We start from the raw sequence: 9352 nt of genomic DNA, 5'->3' as shown, positions 1-9352 counted from the left end.
TGTCAAATAAATAAATAAAATCTTAAAAAAAAAAAAAGAAAAGAAAAGAAAAGCACAATGTCAGTGCACCTTCCCATCCAAACTACTGATTAGGAATCTACATTTTAACAAGATTCCAGGTGACTCACAGGCACATTAAAGTTTGAGAAATTGATCCCTGCCCAGCCAGCATTTAGTTCTGATTTATTATTGATAAAAATAACCAGGAAACCAAGAAGAATTCATTACCTCTACACAAGAAGCTGGGAAATCACTTCCATAATATTCTGTCTGTCACATTAGTTTATCTAACACACAGTTCTAATAATGACGCTCAAAACCTTCCGTGACTTCCCATCACCTACCAAATAGTCTAAAGCCCTTAGTTCTATAGTCAAGGTCCTCTGTCATCTCACAGCAACCCCCTTTCCAACTCAGTGTTCCACCTTAGCTCCTTCACATGCTCTATGCCTATTTCACAAAGTATAAAGAAACCACTTGCAACAGAACCACCTGGGGCTGCACCCTTGACCTTCTGGATCACATTCTCAAGGGAATAAAACTGGGGAGGAGCAATCTTAACCACCTCTCCAAGGTGATTCTTGGGAAACAATTGCCCATCCTGTCAGCCCAAAGCTTTCATCCATGGTCAAGTTTCTCCTGATACACCCAAGCAGAAGAAGTCACTCCATCTTTAGTACCAACACTGGCCCCATACACAGCTCTGTTATTGTCCACCTCACAAAGTATTGTGATTACGTGTTTCCATGCCTGCTTCCCCTTTGAGTCCCTGTATGTAGGAAATGTGTACCATGTATCTCATATCCCCACCTTCCAGCACATTGTCTGACAGAGTAAGTATTCAATATTTGCTGATTTACTGCAGCATTTTTTATACTAGGAAAAAAGAAACTGAAACAACCTTAAGCTCCATCATTTCAAAACTACCTAAATTAATTATAGTATAATCATGCAGTGGAATGCTATGTATTCATTAAAAATGATGACACTGATCATTTATTGATTGAAAGCGTACCCAGGATATATATAGCAAAAAAAGGCAAATTGCAAACATCAGTATTAAATGATCTGGAAGAACCTACACTGAAATATTAACAGTGGTTATCTCTGAGTGGTGGGATTATGAATGACATTATTCTCATCTTTATATCTATTATTTGGACTTTTTACAATTAGCATGTATAACTTTTTTTACATTTCTTAAAGCTATTCCCATTTTAAGTGCTTATGGAATGAATGTTGTTATAGTAAATGTTGTTATAGTAAATGTTGTATAACTTCACTTATCCAGCTTCCAAGGACAAAGATTTCCAAAGGTTGGCAAAAATCCAAAGGTTGGCAATGTTTTCGCTAAGAAGGAGAAATTAGGAAATGGGGAGTCCTTAGCAACTGGCTCTCACCAATGTTTCTCCTTTTATCTAGGATTTAGAAAAACATTTAATATCTTATTACATAACACTCTCCTAATAAAAACCATGCCTTCCAGTGAAACAATGTTGACAATATCAATTAGTCTCAGCATAAAGAAACTATCTGTTGTCAATTTTTTCAGTTGTGAAAATCAGCTTCCAGCCCCATCTCACTTCCCTGTTAGCTCTTTCTCACTTTTCAGAATGTTCACTGTCCAAGATGAATTTGTTAAAATACTATGTTTTACTCTGTTTAGCATGATACCAAAACTGGATGTGCTAGCTAATGTCAATGACTTTCAGTTACTATCACCAAATCGCTTCTGCTATGAGAAGGGTGGGTGAGCAGGGTGGAGTGATGCCTCCAGCCTTTTCTCCTCTACTATGAGGAAAGCCTACAAACAAAATTCAATTCAATTAATATTTTACCTGAAATGAAGATGACTTAAAGAAAAATAACTAAAATAAATTAAAGTCGCACCTCCAACAACAGGAAAAACATGTCAATCTGGTGGTTTTTTTTTTCATTAATTTCAACATTTAACCTAAAATAAAAGCAAAGCAAAGATTTGCAACAAAAAAAAAAAATTAGATAATTTTATTAGTCATTACTAGGATTTTATTACAGTTTTGATTAATTTTAAATGCTTTAAATATATATTCTGCTTGAATAATATCAACAGAAAAATATCTATTGTTATAGCTTAATAACTTGAACACATTTCCTATTTGGGTTCTTCTAAAATGTCCTTACTACATGAAAACATAAAGTAAACAGAGAAAAAAAAATCTTTCAGAGGCTTGCTAGAATACTAAAATTCAGTAAAAATTGAAATATAAGAATTTTTTATAGCCAGCTTTTTTTTAAACCTAGTTCAAAGTGATCTCTCCAAAAAGGCAAAATATGACTATAACTTATTACCCCCTAGGTTCAAGAAACATGGTTGGCTGCTCTTTTGACAAGTTTAGAAGTATAGCTATTGTTTGTTATAAACCCCAAGCATGCAGACATGCAACCAATGGGTCCAAAATATCATAAGATAGTGAAACAGTCTCTTAAGTGCGGAGAGAGGAGACAGGATGAGTTCTTCCCTTTTGTTCTGCAGTGACCACATGACTTGTTAGTTAGTTTGCTTCTCAGAATTTCTGACTTCCTCATCTATAAAAACAGGCATTGGGCTAGATGGTGTCTAAGGTCTTTCCAGATCAAAACTTTTTAAGCTCTAATTCTATACATTCTCTCCACACATATCTAACCTGAAAATACTATATTTTTATGTGAAAACTACAAATAAAAGAACTGCATTTTAGCAGATTTTTCCACTAAAAAAATTTTTTTTTAAGATTTTATTCATTTATTTGACAGAGATAGAGACAGCCAGCAAGAGAGGGAACACAAGCAGGAACTGCATTTTAGCAGATTTTTCCACTAAAAAAATTTTTTTTTAAGATTTTATTCATTTATTTGACAGAGATAGAGACAGCCAGCAAGAGAGGGAACACAAGCAGGGGGAGTGGGAGAGGAAGAAGCAGGCTCATAGCAGAGGAGCCTGATGTGGGGCTCGATCCCATAACGCCGGGATCACGCCCTGAGCCGAAGGCAGACGCTTAACCGCTGTGCCACCCAGGCGCCCCTTTTCCACTAAAATTTTAAGAAAGGAAAGAAGATACAATTCTACCATTTTAACTAATTATTTCACCTTTCATTATTAGTATCATCCTTTATTACTCATTAGTATTATTAAACCATATATTTTTCTAGTCCCATGACTAGAGAAAAAAATTTGCCTTTCCTAACTATTGAATCAACAGGAATCATGAGATGAGCTAAAGGCAGAAAAATATCTGAGATATAATAATAATTAGTTTTGTTTTCCAAAAAAAATAAACAGAAGGCAGAAATTCCACTTCCCCAAATATTTTATTCCAATGTACAAAACAGTTCCGTTATCAAATCAGTAATTAAAGCTATTATTCTCTTAGTATATTTACAGAGCACTTTCACATGCATGACCAAGTCTCCGTGACTCTGTGATTAAATACTACACATGCCCACTCTATAGCTGAAGAAACTGAGACTGCCTGACATTAATTAATTGCCCAAGGTCAAGAGGTTAGAAAGCACCCGATTCATGACTCAACCTCCTGACCTTTTTTTCTGAATCTCTTGCTTTCTCTATGACATTCTGCCAGTTCATAAATCTGTAATGTTTCAAATGAAGCACATTTTCACCTAATTTAAACTAGATGGTTGCTCATAAACACCACAGTTGAAACCTATATGACAGAAAAGCATGAATTTCCTACCCATAATACATGTTATGGCCTATAAAATTAAAAAAAGAAAAAGACCAACAACTCATTAGAAAATCATAGTAGGAGAAAAAGATAACAAAAACATTTAAGGCAAATAACTCTGAAATACATTAAGTAAAAAGGTTCAGTCTCAATTAAATAAGGGCAAGAAAAATTAAAACTTTTTTCTCACTTTCTTATTAATAAAAGTTGAAAAATTAGACACATGCTAAAATGATCATGGTGTAGGGAAAAAGATATTCTATACCATCTGTGGGGAATGCACTGGTTAAAACCTCTTTGAAGGGCAATTTTACAGTATTTAGCAGAACTAAAAACATACAGTCTTAGACACAACAATTCTACTCCTGGGAATTTATTTATTATTCATTTTATTTATGTGGGCAAGGGAAAAAAAATGTTCGTCATGTAAAGGATTCCCGAGAAATTGGCTCTTGCAGCAAAATACTGAAGACAACCCAAATATCCATCCACCAGGAGTAAATATTTTGTGTACCTCATACAATAGAACACCACACTTCAATGAAAAACGCTACACTTAAAAAAAAAAAAAGGCAGAATAGTATCGTATACTTCTCATTTGTGTATGAAGAAAAGAATGAGAGGAGATCATACCCTAAGACATCGTTGTGAGTGCTTGAAATCTTTCTGGAAAGACACCTAAGAAATTCCCTATAGTGAAAGGAAATGAGCACTCAGGAGTCTGACTTGGGAGCAGAACTTACATTTCAGTTATTTTAAAATGTAATACTATTTGAAGTGTTTAATCCTTTGCATGCCTGCTGGTTATTTGTGGGCTACAGGCAGCTTCCATGCTTATACTCAACTTGGCTGAGGTAAAAATCCAATGAGATAAAACAATGTATGTTAAAGCATTTTGCCAACTGAAGGGAAAATACAAAAGTACAGTTCAGGAAGACTTTTTATTGCCCAGCACCTCCTGCTAGACCCAGTAAGCACAATTCCTCATTAGACACTTCATGATGCATTAAAGAATAATCTATTACAATGCAAATATCCACCCAAGAGCCAACACTTTAAGCAGTGCTTCTTAAACCTCTCCACCAAATTGCCCCTAATGTCAAAGACACTGAGCTCAGTCCCCCAGCAACCTGGAAAGCCCTCAAACTATTAATATGTCTATACTTTCTTTTGATAGAAAAATATTTTCTCATAATCCTTCAAAGAAAATTGATATTCCAGAAAGATGCACTAGGTTAAGCCTGAGGCCTTGTTCTAGAAACTGAAGCGCATGAAGAAAAAATGAGAGGATACTGTATGATGACTAACATAACATAATAAAAAAATTATTATTTAAAAAAAAAGGAGAGGAATAACAACTGGAATCAGAGGCTTTAATGATTTAATCTTCAGAACTGATTTGCCCTCGTGAGGCTATAGTTTTTAGTTCTACTAGATACTGTAAAATTGCCCTTCAAGCAGATTTAACCAATGCACTCTCCCCTGATGGTGTGTGAGAGTGCTTTTTCCCCACACCATGGCCAATTCAGCACATGACCACATTTTTTTGTCTAGCTAGCTGAACAGGCTGGAAGTACATGTCAAGCACTGAATTAAATATAATTAGACAGTGAGACAAAGGATGATCAACACGGGCTAGAAAGAACTACTTTAGCTGAGTGGTCAGTGAAGGCCTACTTGAGGGAGGGATATTTGAGCTGAGACCCAAACTGTGGGAAGGGGCTGGCTGTACAAAAATGGGGAAGAATGTCTTGGGGCAAAAGTCTGATATAGCACATACTTGGTACATTCAAGGGGCAGAAAAGTGGTCACTATGACTGGAGCATGAGAACCCAGGGACAAGGGGTAGACAATGAACTTAGAGAGGCAGGGGCCAAATTGTGTAAGGCCTTGTAGGACAAGGTAAGAAGGTGACATTTATTTTTATTGGGATGGGAAGCTATTAGAGGGCTTTAGGCAGGAGGATGATATGATCTCACTTAGTTTTTGAGAAAATTATTCTGTTTACTGCATGGGCAATACTCTGTAGAGAGGCAAGACAAGAAGCAAAAAGACCAGTCAGGAAGCAACTGAAAGAATCCAGATGAGAGGTAATGGTGACTTGAATTGAAGGTTCTATAGTGGAGATAGAGAGAAAATTCAGATTTCAGGATATATTTCAGAGCTTCGGGAATTGGTCAGAATTGGGATATGGGGAATTAAGTTGAATTAATCCCAAATTCTCAGACTGAGCTATCTGGTGGATGGTGGTACCATTTACAAAGATAGGGAGAGGAGGGGAGGAGTGTTCTATTGTGAATAATGTGGCTGAGACACCCTAATTACCACCCAAAATGCATTTTCTACTTCTTCCTGAGTAACTAAACTCCAATTTTATTTCACCCAAAAAACTACATTTCCCATCCTCTTTCTACTGCTAAGTAGCTAAATTCTGGCCAATACGTAATAAGTCCAAGTATTTATAGGATTTCTAAGACAACTGCAAGAGAGCTAACTCAGCTGAAAATTGTACCTTTTTTGCCCTATGCTCCTTGTTCCTTCTTGCTGCCTAAAATGAGGAAGATGGCTGGAGCTCCAGCAGCCATCTGAGTCATGAGGTAACCTTCAGAATGGAACTCACATGTTGAGTATAGCAGATTAAAGAATTTAAATGGAGCCTAAGTTGCTGGTGACTTCAGGGAGCAGACACACCAGTGGTGCACTGCCTATCTCTAGGCTTCTTTTAAGTGGAATTAAATTCTTGTGCACTTGAAATTATTTTGAGTTTTCTGATCATGCAGCCAAACAAAATCCTAAATGATACGGAGATAGACATGATATGCCTATTAAATATCCCAGGTAAGCAGAGTCCCCATTTTAAAGATGAGAAACTAAATGTCAGAGAAGTTATTTACCCCCAGCCAAACAGCTTGAGATAGAGGCAAGATTTAAACCAAAGGCGGTCTCACTTCAAAGTTCATATTTTAACACTATACCATCCTCTACTAAAAAAGAAAAGGGGAAGGAAAGCACCAGAGTTAAATGTTTCCAGTAGCATAATCATGTCTAGGATCAGCTGTGCACATGGTACCCCAAAACAGCCCTGCTCAGTCTGATATAAAGAAGCATTATCTCCTATATAAAAGTGCTACTATTTATATGATGTCAGTATTGTATCATGCTTCTTTACTCTTTTTTTTAAAGGCCATGTATTTTTAACTATATTCACTTGATCCACTTAGCTCTAGATTTATTTATATTGCATTAAAATGCTACTTTATATTTATGCTATCTAAATGCCACATATATTTAAGCACTGTCTTGCAATTAAATATATGCTGAACTTCATTCTGAGTTTCTCTCGCCATACCAAGGTAATTCTGGATTCTAATCCATACTCCATTACTGAGCCAGGACCTTCGCTTACATGACCCATTAATAATGCCCCTTGTAAGATAATACTGATAAGGTCTCCAGAGCTCCCAACACCAAAGATCTGACTAGCAATTCATCTTGACCACAGTTTCAAAGTTTATTGATGATTATCTCATGAAGCAGAGAAACAAATGTTTTGTAGAGTAAAAACATTATGCATCTATCACTTCTTCCGCAATCTCAATCTACAGCTCTGTTCAATAAAAGAGAGAAAATCAGATTAGTGAGGCAAATCTTGTTTCTTATAAGGTCAGGTAGATGACTGGCTTAGACCTTAGGTGTTCCTAAGTAGTCAAAAGAAAAGGTTTTTTCTTCTACTTTTTCACTGAAGTATATACATACTGTGAAGTACACAGATAGTCAATGGACAGCTTGATGAAATTTTACACTCAGATCAAGTTATGAGACATTTCCGGTACTCCAAATCTTCCCCATGACCTTCCAGTCATCACCCCTCCTCCTATAAAGTTAACCACTATTCTGATTTCTGATTCCACATATTCATTTTACCTGGTTATAAATGGAACAATACAATATATAATCTTTCCCTTAACTTTATGACTGTAAAAACCATCCACATTGTTTCAGATAGCCATAGTTTATTCTTTGTCATTACTGCATAATATTCCATTTATCCATTCTGTCAATGGACTTTTGAATTATTTGCAGTTTTAAATATTATAAGTAATTGTTATGAACATTCTTCTCAAGTCTTTTGGTGTATACTATAGGGAGATTTTTCACTTTGACTTTTTTATCCTTTTGCTTTTGTTTTATTCATAGTGTTACACAAACTACATTGCCTACACATTTGGGAGTAATACATCCAAAGCAAGCATACATACTTTGGCTAAAATGTACTGTGCCTAATTCAATGCTCTGAGCAAAACTTCCATGGGGACTTGAGCACTGTTAGGAAAATAATGAAAAGAAAGGGGGGTAGAGGATAGAGGCTGCTATAAAGGAGATATAGAGAGCTTAGGAAATAGGTAATAGAAAATGTAAAATACAGAGACATAGCTAGGTCAAGACCTTCCTATGAATTTTCAAGTCCCTGATGAATTAGATAATCACAGTCTGGCCTTTAGGCTGTACCATCCACTGCTGCCAAGACAGTTCACCAGGATGCACCCATAAAGCTGGATGATCTTTGGCATGTATCTTAACTTCTTGGAGGATGGAGAGCTCCCTAATGAAGGGTAATAGGTAATAGGTAAAGAAACCCTTTAATATTCTAATCACATAAGGATTTCCAAACTGGAAGCCTTGGCTTCTCCTCCTCCACTATTCTGAGAAATTGAAAATTAACAAATTTTATTAAATGTTTAAAATACATATAATTTTGGGTGTGGGCTGGAGAGCCTAACTTCTTCCTCTTTCCCAGGCCACTCTCATTCATTTATTCAAAACTTATTATCTTGTTGTCTAATGTATACAAGGTTCTGCATTAGATACTTGGAAGGCAAAACACACAAATATGAAATATTTACAGATTAAATGACATATATCTAAGACTCGCTTCCAAATAAAGGAGAGTAAGAAGATGGGGCATGATGGGGATAAACTGGCCATAAATTGATGGATAGATTGTTGGAACTGGGTGATGAATCCTAGGGGGCTTATTAAGCTGATCTGTCTGCTTCTGTGTATGCTCAAAATTCTCTGTAAAAAAAAAAAAATTTTAATGCACACACAAAAAAATGTGTAAGACAGCTTCTGACCTCCAGGAGCATGCAAACTAATAGAAACATGAATTTATGCACTCAAATAATCAACTGGAATTTAAAAGGGCCATAGCAGTTATGAATCTGAAGCCTGGCATTTTAAAATCAAGACTTTACCCAGAGTAGAGTAACTCTGAAGCCTAAAGGTTAAGTGATTTGCCAAGATCACATGGTTGGTGGCAAAGTGATACTGAAAACTAAGTTTCACACACACACACACACACACACACACACACACACACACACACCCCAAGAGGCACTGCTCTTTCTTCTAGTCAGACTGCTGCAGTGCAGTGGTATACAGCAAAAGCTATGAAGCTAGTCCAAACTAGATGCATAAGAATTCAAAAAAAAGAGACACAACCTAGGGCTGAAAATCATGGGCTTATTTCACAAATTGTGCTCCTGCTCGCAAAACCAAGAGGGCTTTCCCTCTTATAAAAGAGAACAGGGGCGCCTGGGTGGCACAGCGGTTAAGCGTCTGCCTTCGGCTCAGGGCGTGATCCC

The 9352-nt window shown here is 36.4% G+C and overlaps 1 protein-coding gene across 5 annotated transcripts in view; it reads right to left on the bottom strand.

Moving 5' to 3' along the window:
- Positions 1-9352, bottom strand: part of PLCL1 (phospholipase C like 1 (inactive)) — a 328454-nt gene that overhangs the window by 250462 nt on the left and 68640 nt on the right. The gene's annotated exons all lie outside the window — the stretch shown is intronic.

This window comes from Ailuropoda melanoleuca, chromosome 2, assembly GCF_002007445.2.
Source record: "Ailuropoda melanoleuca isolate Jingjing chromosome 2, ASM200744v2, whole genome shotgun sequence".
Classification (NCBI taxonomy): Eukaryota; Metazoa; Chordata; class Mammalia; order Carnivora; family Ursidae; genus Ailuropoda; species Ailuropoda melanoleuca.
The sequence above is the reverse complement of the archived record's forward strand: the minus strand, read 5'-3'. Positions and strand labels throughout refer to the sequence as shown.